Source organism: Castanea sativa, chromosome 1, assembly GCF_040712315.1.
Source record: "Castanea sativa cultivar Marrone di Chiusa Pesio chromosome 1, ASM4071231v1".
Taxonomy (NCBI): domain Eukaryota; kingdom Viridiplantae; phylum Streptophyta; class Magnoliopsida; order Fagales; family Fagaceae; genus Castanea; species Castanea sativa.
The window spans coordinates 36,965,897-36,981,848 of record NC_134013.1 but is presented as its reverse complement, the minus strand read 5'-3'; the positions used below and the strand labels follow the sequence as shown (position 1 = coordinate 36,981,848).

General features: G+C 38.2%; 1 pseudogene; it reads right to left on the bottom strand.

Moving 5' to 3' along the window:
* Positions 1 to 1,002: 1,002 nt before the first annotated feature.
* On the bottom strand, positions 1,003 to 9,147 carry LOC142626015 (uncharacterized; annotated as a pseudogene).
* Between the last annotated feature and the right edge of the window lie 6,805 nt (positions 9,148 to 15,952).

The window sequence follows — 15,952 nt, the reverse complement described above, 5'->3', positions numbered from 1 at the left end:
TATTACTTATCTCAACATGATGTTGGTTTTATGTGACAACCAAGTTAAAAACTTTGAAAGAAACTTCAAACCATCCCTTGAAGAATTCTTTAGAGAAGAGTTTTAAGAGTCAAAAAAAATTTCCCAAAGTGGGTTGGCTAGAAATTTTTCTCAAGAATCATTAAAACTTATTTTCTCTAAATTCCATCTTTATAAAATTTATGTGAACAACACAAATAAAAAAATTAAAAAAAAAGGACAAGAACACCCATGTGCTACTAATTGAAAGACTTTCTTAAAGCGCAAACAAATTTTTTTTTTTTTTGATAGATAAGATAAAATTTCAAGTCTCTGGAACCTACTACAAAATAAATTCTTTAGAGAAACTCTAATTGTAGGTTTTTTATGCATCCAAAGTTCAAAAAAAAAATAATAATAAAGGGAAGAAATGGCCTGGCTGGCCGCTAGGTTTTTGTCAGAACAATATGAAAGTCTTCCTCTCTAAATCTAAAGGCCCGCATTTTTATTTTTGGTATTGTGATAAAGTATGATAATAATTAATAAAGGAAAAAATAGGGCTTCATGCTTTAATCTAATGGTCCAAATAATTCCTAGATGCTTTAGATGGTTGAGATCAATTTACAAAGAATTGAAAAAGCTTCAGGTAGGAGCCAAATTCATGAGTGTTTTTTTTTTTTTTTTTGCCTGTAATTTGACTTGAGCATCATTTGATTAAGTTCCCCGCCAACAATCCCTGGCGTCTCTTCTGGTGTTGTTTTTGCTAGTGTTTGTGGGTCCAAGTCCGTCCACGCAATCAACTGCATCACCAGGCATATTCATATACACGTACAATCACATTGCTACGTTTGCAGACAGTAGAAACTCTTACGAAATCTTCCATGGCAATGCATACACCTTTCAGTGAAAGGCTTAGATAAAAGGGCAAATAAAGATCAAACAGAACTACCTCAAGTTAACCAGCAACTGCTTGTACAAAGTATAAAACTCCTTTTAATTCATAACTCAATCTGTTTCATGCGAATCATCTATCAAACACTCTTCACAGTATAGAATATTTTGAACCTTACTAGTCAAATGGGAATGTCGACCGTAACATATGCTTGCTAAATAAATACCCTCCATACAGTAAGCAATGGACACCAAACTGGAAGATATGCATTCTTCCTTGGAGGGTGTAACCATGTCCTTCAGCAGTGCTGCAAAGATGAGGCTGAAAATCCCTTAAGCTGGAAATTTTTTAAAGTTCCAAGCCAGCTAAAGTCAATGGGATCTTTAAATGCTCTGAAGTAATAGCAACCATGAATAAGAAAACTCCATACCTTTTGTGTAATGATAGTGGCACAATCAAGGAACTCACTAGATATATCCTCAAAATCTACATTTTGAGTTTCCCCATGAAATAGAATGGCTTTAAAATTATCCATTAGTGAGCATTTAGAGCATATGCATTTCAAGAGAGGAGGGTTCGCTAAGGCAGATCCCATTTTGCAAACTCACTCCATACAGAACTTTAAAAAAGAGTTAATAAAGGAGTCCCCAGCACTTATCCAGAAAGTTGCAACTGTTGCAATTATAGAAGATTCAAAGCAAAACAAATGGTGAGTAGCACCTGCAAGCAATAATGAGTATGCTGCACTGGTCCTGCTCAAGTCCAGAGCTTCCAACTAATGCTCATCCATTTCAGAATATAGACCCAACAAGTCACTTGCGCGGACTTTATATTATATGCTGAAGCCAGTGTAGTATAGGCATTTAGACAGAGGTAGTGCAGGGGGTGCAACTTGATGGTTGGTTGTGATTTTACTTCCCTGCCTTGAGTCCCTTCTAACTGTTCATAAAGGAGACCTTGTGTCAGCAAGTTTTCAAGCTTCTCACAGCCAATTTTGGGATCACCAAATGAAAGATACTGAGTTATAGCATCATCAATGTAATCAGCCAACCTTCTTAATTATTGCATAGTGACATTTTGATCAGAACTCAAACTGGAAGCATCAAGACTTGCTGAAGAAATTTCCTGGAGTGGAAAATAGCACGAAGTTACATTAGTTGAAGATACCCTTTCATTGAGAGTTCAAGCATCTCCCATACCTTTAAACCAAAAAAGCATGAATTTATTTTTGGGATCAGAAACTAGCATGAACTAAAGTTAGAAAATTAGTTAGGAAGCAATCAGAGTAATTCGGTAAAGAATTTGAAACATTACATATATTTTCCTAGAACTAAACTTCATAAAGTCCAGTTAAATGAGACAATTTATACATGCAAATGAATCTAAAATTATTGTCAATATTTTTCCTGTTTGGGGTTAAAATCTTAATTAAGTCATGTTAAGAAGAATTTTGCAAGTTTGATATAATAATGTTAAAAGGTGTGTTTGCCCTTTCTCCAACCTCTCCTCTCGCCCAAACAAATTAATAGATCGAGCCAGAGGTTTGGAAAATATAAATATAAACTCGAAACAAAGTCCATCAAAAAGCAAAGTAAGAAAAAAGAAAAATGGAAAAATCATGGAAGTACAACTATATTATATCCAAAGACATAAAAAAATTCAGACAAACAGATGTTATGCTTTTATATTCCCCCCAACTATTACCTGCAGAGTATGATCCACGTTGGTTGTTGGGGGGCGAAGCACTACATGGCTTACAACGGCATGGCAGATAAACTGATACCTTTCCTTTGACCATAACTCTGATTGCCTCATTTGCTGGGGAAAAAAGTTGCATGTAAAAATATCAGCACTGAAGGATAATATTTTCACCCCTTAAGCAAACTTCTTGCCACTCTACAATAAACTCGTCCAACATGTCTACTAAGCTGGCCTTCCATCACCACCACCCGAAGTAAGTCGTCCAACTGCATGGACGACCATAGTACCTTTCACTTGAAAAGGGAAACTCTCCCAAATGACCTTATCTAACAAATTTTAGATCTTCCAGATGAGACTCTTCTAGAGGAGACTCTTCATTTGCTCATCCATATAGGGAATGACCCATCGATGATCATACTTATTTGTCCGTGGAGCGATGACTCGACACTAGAGATAAATGTATCATATCAAAAGGGTTATAGAAAGATAACCCGAGCACCTATTTCATTCAACGTTCTACCTCACTCATCCAAGGAGACCATTCGTCTATGGAGACTGTCCGTCCAGACTTATTCATCCATCTCATGTTGGTTCAGTCAAAATAGGAAAATATTGTCTATTTTCACCATAAGACCATAATCAACCATCCATAGCATTATGGTTGTCCATACATAGGACTCATCCTCATAGACGGTCATTCTAATGAATAAAGTAACAGTCTCATCTAAGGTGTCATCCAACACATTTATGTCTGTCCATACAAAGGACCACCTAATTACACAAGTGGGTTATGAAAATCGTCCATATCATGAGGTTCGTCCACACCATGAGGTTCGTCCACATCATGATCGTCTAAGGTAACGGTCATTCTACACTTAGACAAATTCAGCTCCACTTAGATGCTACCAACGGAATTTACTCCACAAGTCCACTACTTTAGAATGTGTGAGCAATTTTCCCGAAATTCACTCCCACTAACTCCACTTAGCCAACACATCTCTCCCATGAGGAGAGTGGCACAAAACAAAGAGACCCACTCAAGGTCCCTTGTATAAAGGCCAAACCTCACTCAAATCAAGGTATGTGAGAATAATCCCAACTCTTATACTTTGAGTTCTTGGAAATTTTTTGTGAGGTTCTAACTTTAGCATTGGAGAAGCTTAGGTCGACACCCCACCGGTGCCCTCCGGTAGTGTTCTTCCTTCTTGCTGGTCTTTCTAGCGCCTCCAAATAGACGAGTGGCTCATTAATTTTTCATGCATCATCAAGTACGAAGGATCTAATTGATTTAGATAATACAGGGACTCAAAAAGGACTTCAAAGAATCAAAAACATTTGATGAAATGTCCTTGGACTGACGATAAATGCTTAGCTTCAAGTGAATGTTGAGCACGATAATTGTAATAATCACCCAAGTTTTGTGGGTACACTGCAAATACCTAGATGAGTTTGCAGCAGTTTGGTGAGAAAGATCGTTAGGATGGGATTGGAGGAAGCAGGAGTGGGAATGAGTGGAGGAGTGAGTGGTGGAGAGGAGAACGAATGAGAGTGTTGAGGTATTTCTATATCCTCCCTCGTCCTTATGAGACCTTAGAAACCACCAAATCGACCCCTTAGAGATTATTGTTAAACGATTAACAAAGCTGACATGTTTTGTGTTTTAGTTTAAAATATCAAACTAACGGTGCTTGATATATTATTTGACTATGAGTTAATCAGTGACATTCTTAGCAATTAGATAATAAGATCAAAAATGCCACAACCAAGCTAGTCATGATACGCTACACATCATTTAATGGATGATGCACATAGACACAATAAGTTGTCATTATGAGATTTTATACTCCTTCCATTTCAATTTGTTTATTCTGTTTGAAAAGTTAAACTTTTTAAGGGAACATCATTTATTGTCTTGTCTACCTTATAAAAATATATAAATTTATAAAATTATTCTTAAATAAATTTCTCAATTTTTTTTAAATAGTTATTCTTAATGAGACAACTAAAAATATGCCCCAATTAGATTGATTTTTTTAATATTTGTTAGTTTTTTTTTCAAATAATTTTAAAAATAAAGTAGGGGTATAATAGTAACATTAGTAAATTAATGACTTTTATTTTTAGAAACATGACAATATTTTAAGACATCCTAAAATAGGTCAGAATTTTTTGACCTGACCCAGCCCCAAATTTTTTGACTCGAAGCAAAAATAGGTTGATCGTAACCCGACCCCTTTTTTTTTTTGCCGATCAACCCGACAAAACCTGTGACCTGAACCATTTTTAAATTTTTTTAGTAAAAAAAAAAATTAAAATTAAGACAATATTAGTTTAATTGTTTCTTGTGGGTTTTAAAGAAATAATGGAGACTTTTACATAACTGCATGCAAATGAATTAAGAGATAAATAGTTGAGGCATTCTGCAATGAGTAAAAATTTTTAGATATTAAATAACAAAGTACGTGCCAAGATAATCTTGTTACAATAAAGTTAAAAATATATATTTAAAATTATAGACATGTATGAGAAACATTCATAATAGTGAAAAGAATGAAGCCAAAATATCAATGAAATTAGCATATATTATGAGTGCTTAGGCTTTTTTTTAACAATTCATGTTCAAAATAAATGACTTTTCAAAATAAATTATGATATTTCCTAGAGTGTGTGTTGCTTAATAATGACATGATATTCAAAGAGATCATGTATAAAGAAGTAAATAATTAAATTTTAATGTATATTCTCAAATTGAAAAGAGAGCACCAACCACAATTCATAATTGATTATAAAATTAGTTTTCAAGATTATAAATTTCATATATGTTTTTATTCTTTGTCAAATTAGTTATCCAATAAAGCATTTGTAATTTTGTTTTATGTTTTGGGATGCTGATATTGTGTAAAAATGAAACTTGTGTATTTGTCTTATCTTTTGTGTGATTTTGTTTTGGGTTGTAAAGTTTGGATTTGTATAATTTTAAAATTATTGAACAAGTATTAGTTTGTGTAGCTGAGCTCATTCTTGATATGAGTGGGGAATTTAAAGTAATACATGTACATCAAGTGATTTACTGCATGACTTTCCAAATGGCAAATACATGTTTCTTAAAAAAAAACATGTGAAAAAATGGGTCAACCTGACCCAACCCACAACACAACTTGTTTTCTAACCCGCTTAAAATTACCCATTTTAACCCACAACCCATTTGACCCGACCTGACCCACTCGTTTGCCACATTTATGAAAAAGTAATGTCCAAACCTTTTTTTTTTTTTTTAAACCAACAAAACAATGCATTTCATTAAACTAGGCCGTGAAAATCATCTTGTAAGACAGAGATAACATCTAATGGTACATCTTCCATCTAGACCTAATTATGAGAAATAGAACTTACTTGTTTTGCTAAAGCATGAGCTACAGTGTTATAATGCCTAAGGACATGGGAATAATGTATTTCAGAAAAACAAGAGGGAATAATCTATTTCAGAAAAACAAGAGGCAAGGTATTTTATGTCTTTGACTATGTAAAGTGTAAGAGTTATTTTGGAGAGCTGTGATGAGAACCTGTGAATCCCCTTCAAGAACCACCCGACCAAAACCTGTCTCCGAAACCAAACTTAAAGCTCTCCTACCTGCCATAGCTTCGACCTCAATGGCTGTAAAAGGGAGTATAGTTCTTTCGGTGAGAGAGACCATAACTTGTCCCTTATGATTTTCAAGAACCGCGCCCAATCCATCACACTTTTCTGAGTCAAACAATGTGTCGTCGAAGTTCACTTTATACAGAGGTCTGTCTGGAGGGTACCAGCATGTGGGTGGATGTCCCATAGGTACGATGGTCGATGTATTGTAGAGAGAAAATTCACGCAACCGTTCCTTGGCTTGATGCAGCAACTGGTGAAGAAAGACGACAGTTTTCCCAAGCCTATGATTGTTTCTTCGGTTCCATAATGCCCAACTAACCATGGAGAAAAGAGCCGAGTCCCTATTTTCTGCAAAAACACAACTAGTTAGATCAATAAAGAATGTTGCTTGTCGTAGGCTATCATGATTCCACAGGGGGACTTTGCTCCATAGCTTCATTAGCTTCGGACAGTGGTAGAGGGCATGGCATACATCTTCCTGGTTTTGTTGGCAGAGCTCACAAATGTTGCTAGTGATAATTTTCCATTTGATCAAGTTCGTCTTTGTAGGTAGAGAATTTCTTGTTGCTTTCCAAACCAAATTTCTTACCTTACTCGGAACTGGTAAACTCCAAATTGCTTGCCACAGAGGTTTTAGTTGTTCGACGTTTGACGGTCCAGGTTGCATGTTCTGGGCTTCTTGTTGCAGAAACTTATATCCAGATTTCACTGAATATTTGCTAGTGGGATTGAAAGGCCAAGTGAGTTGGTCAGGCTTGGCCGTGTGACTGAGGGGGATTTTTTAAACCATATCAGCTTCAACTCAGTAGTGTGGAGTCCATAACCTCTTCCTTCCAGCTCATGTTTTCTTGATCAATAAATGAGCTGACCTTAGCATCGGACAGGCTTGCTACACAAGGTGATAGAATTTTAGGAGAATGTTTTTTTTGGAAGCCAACGCTCCCCCCAACTTGCTGCAGATTTTCTGTCTCCAATCCGCTAGATTGCACCTCGTTTTATTACCTCTTTGCCCTTTAGTACGCTCTTCCAAGCATAAGATGCTAAACTAGGGCTTGTAGCCTCCATGACTAAACTATTTGGGATATACTTTGCTTTAAACACACGATAAAAGAGCAAATTTTTATCATGCAGCAACCGCCAAGTTTGTTTTGCCAACAGTGCATCATTGAATTTTGATAGGTCCTTGAACCTCATTCCATCTTGAGTCTTAGGCTTGCATAGTTTATCCCACTTAACTTGATGTATCTTTTGGCCTTCCCCTCTTTGTCCCCAAAAGAATTTCCTGATTAGAGCTTCTGTATTATAGCATAAACCATTAGGTAGCTTGAAACATGACATTGTATATGTTGATAAGGCTTGAGCCACTGCCTTAATTAGAACCTCACTACTTGCTTGGGATAATAGTTTCCCTTCCCAACCTTGCAATTTTTTCCATACTCTTTGTTTAATGTTATCAAAGCTCTCCTTTTTTTGACCAATAAAAGATGGTAGCCTTAAATATTTTTCATATTGTTGGATCACCTGCACCCCACGAGCTACTTTAATGGAATCTTGCAAAGCTTGTGATGTGGACTTGCTAAAGAAGAGCGTGGCTTTTGCTCTATTGATTTATTGACCTGATGCTCGCTCATATTTGGCTAAGACCTCCAATAGCTTTTGGCATTCATTTTCTTTTGCCTTGCAAAAAATAAGACTATATGCAAAAATGAGACGTATTAGTTAAGGTCCATTCAAATGGATACACCCCTTATGTCTCCCATGGTCACAACTCTCTTCAACAACCCATGAAAACCCTTCGTACACAAGAGGAATAAATATGGTGATAGAGGGTCACCTTGGCGAAGACCCCTAGTAGGTGTAATATGCCCATGTAGTTCTATATTGATTAACACCGAATATGTTGTTGTGGTAATACACTCCATCAGTAATTTAGTCTGGGAATCCGCAAATCCCATTTTATTCATCAATTTTTTCATGTATTCTCATTCCACCCTATCGTAAGCCTTTCTCATATCCAATTTTAGTGCCATATAACCTATATTACCTGCAGAGTGGTTTCTCATGTAGTCCAATGTCTCAAAAGCCAACATAATATTATCTAAAATTAAGCGTTCCGTCACGAAAGCACTTTGATGTTCAAAAAGCGCTTTGATGTTCAAAAATAAGACGTGGTAAAATTTTCAACAACTTGTTTGCCAACACCTTGGAAAACACTCTACATCAAACATTGCTAAGTCTAATAGGGTGACACTGTGGGACATATTCAGGTTTTTTTACCTTGGGGATCAAAGTGATAAAAAAAGTGGCCAAGTGCACTTGGGAGAGTACCAGCATTTAAATAAAGTAAAATAGCCTCAGCAATATCATTACCTACTAGAGACCAGTAGCTTTTGTAAAAGACTGGAGACATACCATTCAAGCTAGGTGATTTTAGGGGTGCCATTTGTTTTAGTGCATCTTCCACTTCCTATGTCATAAATTTTTTTGTCAACTCCGTGTTCATATCTTCTGTCACTGTTGTGGGGATTTGTTCAAGGATTTCATCAAAGCTGTCCGGGTTGCTTGATGTGAAAAGTTGCTGATAGAAGCCCACCACAATATCAACCACATGACTAGGGTGAGTTGTTAACTGCCCATCTGCATCATACAAGCCTTTTACATATTTCCTTCGACGTCCCTATGTTGCTTTGCTATGAAAGAGACAAGTATTTTTATCCCCATCCTTTAGCCGCTGAATTTTTGAACGTTGAGCCCACATCCTTGCCTCACGGTCCAAGAGCTTATTTATTTCTGTTTCTAGCTGTTTCATATGCCTAGCACTCCCTCCATTCATGGCCACCTTCTCTACTTTCTCGAATAATTTCTTCTCTAATCTAGCACCCTGTGTACACTCCCAAAATTTTGCTTGCTCCATTTTGTTAATTCCTGCCCACACCAATCAACCTTTTTTAGAATTTCTAGTTCCCCCGCCACCTCATTATTTTCCTTCCAAACCGCTTCAATCGTATTCTCGCATTCTTTGTCAGTCATCCACATTTGTTCAAATCGAAAAGGCCGATTTAGTCTGCAATCCATACCATCGGGCACTATCTAAAGTGGCTTGTGGTTTGATGAGGTGACTTCAAGGTGGTAAACTATAGTATCAGGGAATAAAGCAAGCCAATCCGCAGTGGCTATTGCTCTGTCAACGTGTTCCTAGACCATATATTGTGCAAAGTGTTTATGCTATGTATAGTTTGATCCCACAAAACCCAGGTCCAAGAAACCACAGTCATCCAAAATATTTCTGAAGGCTTGCATCTGTGCATGTGACCGAACACTTTATCCCAATTTTTTAGATTGCCGTGTTATTTCATTAAAATCTCCTATGCAAATCCAAGATGCCAAACCACTAGATTTTAATGTATTTAAAAGAGCCCACGCATTGTGTCTATTTTATGTGTCTGGCTCTAGTATCAGGGAATAAAGCAAGCCAATCCGCCGTGGCTATTGCTCTGTCAACGTGTTCCTAGACCATGTATTGTGCAAAGTGTTTGTGCTATGTATAGTTTGATCCCACAAAACCCAGGTCCAAGAAACCACAGTCATCCAAAATATTTCTGAAGGCTTGCATCTGTGCATGTGACCGAACACTTTATCCCAATTTTTTAGATTGCCGTGTTATTTCATTAAAATCTCCTGTGCAAATCCAAGATGCCAAACCACTGGATTTTAATGTATTTAAAAGAGCCCACGCATTATGTCTATTTTATGTGTCTGGCTTTCCATAAAGCCTGTGAATCTCCACTCCTTTGCCATGTTTTTATTCACTATAGTATCGATGTGGTTTTTTAAGAAAGTTTCAATTGTCCAATCAAAATCTTTTTTCCAAAAAATCACCAAACCCCCTGTCTTATTTCTTCAAAGGGCTCTGAATTTATTTTTAAGCAGTAATCGATCTTGTATTTAAATTAGCCTAGCTTCATCCGTCCATGTTTCAGCTAAAAACACAACGGAAAGATCTTTTGCCCACACTATGTCTGCGAGCTGATTTTCTGTTCGTTGGTTCCCAAGCACCTGACAATTCCAACATAAGAAACTCATTGGTTCTGGCAAGGCTAGGAACCAACCTCTGCCAATATCAGTTGTTGTGCTTTGTCCACCTAAGAAACCAATCTTCTCAATTTTAGTAACTCAGGTTGACTCACCCCATCTTTGGTAACTCTCTTATCTCCCACAACCTCTTCCATAATTGTATCTATTCCCATCTCAGTCCAAGCAATCTATTTCCATCTTCCTTCATGTGTCTTAATGCTGTTTGATATGTCAGATAGAGGTGACAAAGCCACACGAGTTGGTGACTTGGAATGAACAGCACTTGTGTAGACTTTTGCTTGAGGAGGTCTCTCATTAATTGTAGCAGATTCTAGGATATTTTCTTTGTTAGTGGCCCTATCTGATTCCAAAACTACTCCCCTGATCAACTCAAACTTGCACAAATCACGGTCTATCTCCTGGATTCTTGCTTCAAACAATTCATTTGACATCTTTCCTTCCACATGAATCGGGTTAGTAAAATTCAAAGTAATGAGAATTGGTTGACTTGTGATACCTGGATTGAAAAGTCCCATATTTTCCTCCTGGAAATCTGGAATAATAATTGTGGGTTGTACTGGTTTCTCTTTTTCCTTTTCAGGCCTAATTATCTCTTGGAAAGGACCCCCCGTGCGAACCACCACCACTGGCGATTGTTTCGTGGACTTTAGAGGTGCTGTTGAAGAAGAAGAAGCTCCAAATTTTTTTGAATAAAAGCACGGGACTACGACCACATTTTTCCTTGCTGCTACAAAAGGTGCTGCTCTCATCCATGGGCCAAACTGTTGTGAGTTTGTATGCAATGTCCCTTCGCTCTCTAACCATAACTCGCAATCTCTGTCAGCATGTGTAAGGCAACCACACCAATAGCAGGGATTTGAGAGACATTCTGATGGGAACAAAGATGGAATTGATAAATGACTTCCTTTAGGTGGAAGACAAACCACAAGACAATTCTAAATTCATCAATCATCAACCTACTGCCTACATCGTTTATTTAAATAATCAACTACTTCAACATTCAAACTAAGGATAAGATAAATTAAAGAAAAAGTTAAGAAGCAATTTGAATTCAAACTCCTAAGATTTCTGCAACAGCTCCTCTTGCACAACAGCAGGACTTTTGTTATTCTTATCTCCAAGGATAGCCAGGTACTTAGGATTAGGTTGAGGCTTTCTAGGACTCTTGCGTGACTTTCCATCACTCGCTCCCGCTTGAAGTGGAACCTTGTCCCCAAGGTTAATAGCAGGAAATTGCTACTGGAGTTGTTCAACGTCCTCCCAAGTTACATCTTCAATTGCCATAATTTTCCATTACACCAATGCTTCTGTGTATAGCTTAGTTCCTCGCTTCACCCACTTGTAGTCCAGAATGCATAGAGGTTCTAACATAGGCCGTGCTCCTCAGAGTATGGAGGCGGAATGCTGGTGACATTGTTGGTATTGCCCACCTTCCTCTTCAACAATGACACATGAAACACTAGATGGATCTTAAATTCCACAGGTAGTGCTAGACGATATGCTGCAGCTCCTACCTTAGCCATGACGTGAAATGGCCCAAAATACTTGCTTGCTAGCTTTTGATGTGCTCTTCAAAAAATACTATGCTACCAATACGGTTGAAGCTTAAGGTACACCAAATCACCAACTAGGAATTGTTCTTCCCTATGCTTGGCATCTGCATATTGCTTCATCCTATTATTTGCTCACTGCAAATTCCCTTTTAGCTCCTTCAACAACGGGTCTCGATCAATCAAACTCCGATCAACCTCATTCACTAGAGATGATTCAACTAAATAATTGACCAATACTGGTGGGGGTCGACCATAGAGTACTTGAAAGGGAGTGGTATCGGTAGAGTGATGATAAGTTGTATTATACCAATACTCTACCCAAGCTAAAAACTACTCCCACTTCTTTGGACTTTGCTCGCATAACACCGGAGGTATTGCTCAAGGCAGCGGTTTATCACTTTAGTTTGCCCATCATTCTAGGGGTGATAAGTTAAGCTAGTTTTCAACTATATTCCTTTCAACTTAAAGAACTCTCACCAAAAAGAACTCATAAAAATGGGAGTTTTGTCACTGACAATAGATCGAGGAATTCCATGTAACTTCACAACCTCAGAGACAAAACATCAGCTATCTTACTTGCTGAATAGGGATGGCTTAGAGCAAAGAAATGAGCGTACTTTGTTAGGCGATCAACTACCACCATAATGGAAATTTTTCCAATAGAAACAGGTAGGCCATCAATGAAGTCCATACTAATATCTTCCCATACTTGAGATGGAATCGGCAAGGGTTGAGTTTTTCAAATGCCTCCTCTGCCTTTGAATTCCAACCAAAGTTCCCCTTCTTCAACAAGTCAGTCAATGGTGCTGCAGTAAGTCCATAATGTCATACAAACTTGCGGTAATACCCAGTGAGACCAAGAAACCCACGTACCTCTGTGACGTTCCGTGGTCTAGGCCAGCTTTGCATGACTTTAATTTTTCGATTGTCCATGCGCACACCCTCTTGTGAGATCACATGACCCAAATATTCAACTTCACGAGCTCCAAATACACATTTGGATGGCTTAATAAAGAACTGATGGCTGTTAAGGACCTCAAGAACCTTCCGAAGTTGTGCTACATGCTCCTTCCACCCTTTGCTATAAATCAATATGTCATCAAAGAAAACCAGCAAGAACTTCCATAAGTATGGCTGGAATATGGAATTCATAGCAGCTTGAAAAGTGGATGGGGCATTACAAAGCCCAAAAGGCATTACCAGATATTCGTAATGACCACTGTGAGTGCGGAAGGCTGTTTTATGAATGTCTTCAGGATGAACACGAATCTGATGGTAACCTGCACGAAGGTCCAGTTTTGTAAAATACGTTGCAGCATGAAGCTCATCCAGCATATTATCCACTGTCAGAATTGGAAATCGATCTTTGATTGTCACCATATTTAGAGCACGATAATTAGTACAAAACTGCCAGGACCCATCTTTCTTCTTTACTTATAAGATGGGTGAAGAAAATGGATTGTTGCTTGGTCAGATCAATCCTGTGGCTAACATTTCCTTCACTTGCCACTCAATTTCATTCTTTTGGAAATGAGCATAGCGGTAAGGTCTCACATTGACTGGTGCAGTCCTTTCTTTTAATGGAATCCGATGGTCAAATTCTCTAGAAGGGGGTAGTGTTCTAGGTTCTTCCAACACCTGATGAAATTCTTGAAGCAAGGGTTGTAACTCTGCTAGAACAGTAGAAACTCCAACATGGTCTTCACCCTTTTGCATGATAGCAAATAACTCCCCACCACCTTGCATATCTCGCTCTAACCTTTGCATCGCCACCTCCTGAATAGGGTTAATAGAGGACGATTTGATGACATATGACACACCCTCCCATAGGAATTTTATCATCATTTTCTTCCAATCACACTCTACTGGTCCTAACAACTCCAACCATTGTATACCCAACACCAAATCTGGTCTATTGAGTGGTAAAGAATACAAAGTAGTGGAAAATTTAAATCCTTGGATAGTAATGGAAACTCGCTCATACCTTTTTTGCAGACTAGTCTTTCTCCATTTGCAACCTTCACATTGAACTCTGTAATGGGCGTGATAGCCAATCCAAGTGGATGGGTCAGCTTTTAATCCACAAAATTATGAGTTGACCCACTGTCAATAAGGACAACTAGGTCTCTCTTCCCGATCCTGGCCTTGACTCTCATGGTCCGAGGACTCAAGCAACTTGCAATTGCATGTAGGGAAATGAGTGGAGCTTCTTCCTTATAGTCCTCATGATCCTCCACAACTCCTTCCTCCAGCTTGTCAAAGGACTCTTCTATGAATTCTTGTTTTGGACAGACTTTAATAAGGAGGGCTTGTGGGGCTGCACAGCGATGCCCTGGTGTATTTCTCATTGCAACTAAAGCATAGCCCTTTCTCTCTTCGTTTTTGCATTTCTTCCCAAGAAATTTTTCTGTTACCTCCAATCCCAACGCTCGCCCCACTGATCCTATTGTGTTAGAAGAAATGGTCTTCTGTACTGACTTGGTTGCCAAGCTTGTTTGTAGGTTGCCAACCTTGTTTTGTCGTCGTTGCTTGTTCATGCTCTCATCCTTGATTCTAGCCAACTTTATATCAGAGAGTGTTTTTGGTTTGAACATTCGAATTTCTAAAGCAATGTCTTCCTTCAATCCACTCATAAATGCCCCCACCAATGCCTTTTGTGGCCAACCATCAACACGATTAGCAAGCCTTTCAAACTCCCGTTGGTACTACCTAAGTGTCCCATTTTGACATATTCAAGACAAAGCTTCATCAAAGTCATCGGCCTTGGTTGGCCCAAATCGGACCAATGACTCTTTTTTGAATTTTTCCCAAGTAACCACCTTGTTCTCCTCGCGGTACACTTTCTTTATCCATTGCCACCATTGATTTGCTTCCCCTTCCAAATGAAAAGCAGCCAAGACCACTTTATGTTCTTCTCGTGTTCCTTGGTAGTCAAAATATTGCATCACGCGATCGAGCCATACTGTTGGATCATCTCCTAAGTACCGTGGAAAATCCAACTTGGTAGGCCAAGGTTGATCATTCACTGCACTTCTAAACCCAGATGTTTGGGAAGGTCTTTCCCTACTATGTGTTGATGACTCTGGTTCCTCTGGCTTGGAAGATGAATGAGAAGCTAATTTGTCCCAAGATTGAGACAACAGCTCCTTGAGTTCACATACAAATGAGCCCAGATCTTGAGACTCAGTCGTCATCTTCTGCACACTCTCCTTCACCTCTTGCATGTTTGACTCCAATTTCTCAATTCGGTCCTTGTTGGTGGCCATGCTCTAATACCAAGTTGATGGGAACAAAGATGGAATTGATAAATGACTTCCTTTGGGTGGAAGACAAACCAAAAGACAATTCTAAATTCATCAATCATCAGCCTACTGCCTACATTGTTTATTTAAATAATCAACTACTTCAACATTCAAACTAAGGATAAGATAAATTAAAGATAAAGATAAGAAGCAATTTGAATTCAAACTCCTAATATTTCTGCAACAGCTCCTCTTGCACAGTAGCATGACTCTTGCTATTCTTATCTCCAAGAATATCCAGGTACTTAGGATTAGGTTGAGGCTTTCTAGGACTCTTGCATGGCTTTCCATCACGTTCATATTTGAAAGAGAGCCACAATTCCTTGTCGTTTGCCAGTGATATCACATGCCCCCGACTCAAAGGTTAGGAGATGTCCACAGTAACGCAAACTCTTTTAAAACCATCCCCTTCCATTTCTGTGCCTTCTGGTATTTCACACACAGTACCAATGGCTGTACAAATTTTTTCAGCCACCTTTCTAGTTCTGAATCTTGTCGATATGCCGTGTACCTAAACCCAAAAAGTAAACAAGTTAATTCCATATCACATAAATCGATATCCTTATCGTATCGCTGTAAAATGATGATGTGTTTATCAAAACTCCAAGGCTCCATCGATAGGTCCCATCTTAATTTTGTTATCAAAGGTAAACAAAATGATATGATCTTCCTCCTTTTTTACTTTAAAACCGTTTCTCAATCTCCATATTGGATGAAAAGTTTGTGCAATTGCATCGATATTAAATGCACGCTTTGTGATGAATTTTGC